Here is a 505-nt window from a genome sequence, read left to right as displayed (position 1 = left end):
TTAAAACTCTGTTCTTTATTTCCATGTTGCCATAGTGAATCATGGTTTATTATTGATTTTATTTAGAGGTCAGACATTTGTAGGTCTGTTGATGTAACAAAGATTACTCAGAGAAGGGAAGTTATTAACAAGAAAATAAGCACATTTGAAATTGACTACAAATAGAGGGGGAAAGCTCAAGCAATATAAAGCTGAACCTGGGAGGACTCATTAACTACAAGTTGTAAGAAGATGACTTGGCAACTGTTGTTTCACTAATTTGTGCCTTCTTGTCTCCTCGTCCTGCTGCCTATGAGGGAAAATTTATCTTCAGCGTGTCTTGCTAAAGTTTATCACAAGTTGTGAAACTGATATGGAGGACAGAGGAAAGAGGATGCATGCTAGAGGAGCTATAGTTGTGTATGCACAGGTGTGTGTTTTATTGAAGTGTTTTGGGGTTGTTTTAACTATAACAGAGGTGTGGCACAAAGCTGGAATGTACCAGTCATGGTGGGAGGACTCAGCA

Source organism: Haplochromis burtoni, unplaced genomic scaffold, assembly GCF_018398535.1.
Source record: "Haplochromis burtoni strain Fernald_Lab_line unplaced genomic scaffold, NCSU_Asbu1 Contig_2181, whole genome shotgun sequence".
NCBI lineage: Eukaryota > Metazoa > Chordata > Actinopteri > Cichliformes > Cichlidae > Haplochromis > Haplochromis burtoni.
The sequence above is the reverse complement of the archived record's forward strand: the minus strand, read 5'-3'. Positions refer to the sequence as shown.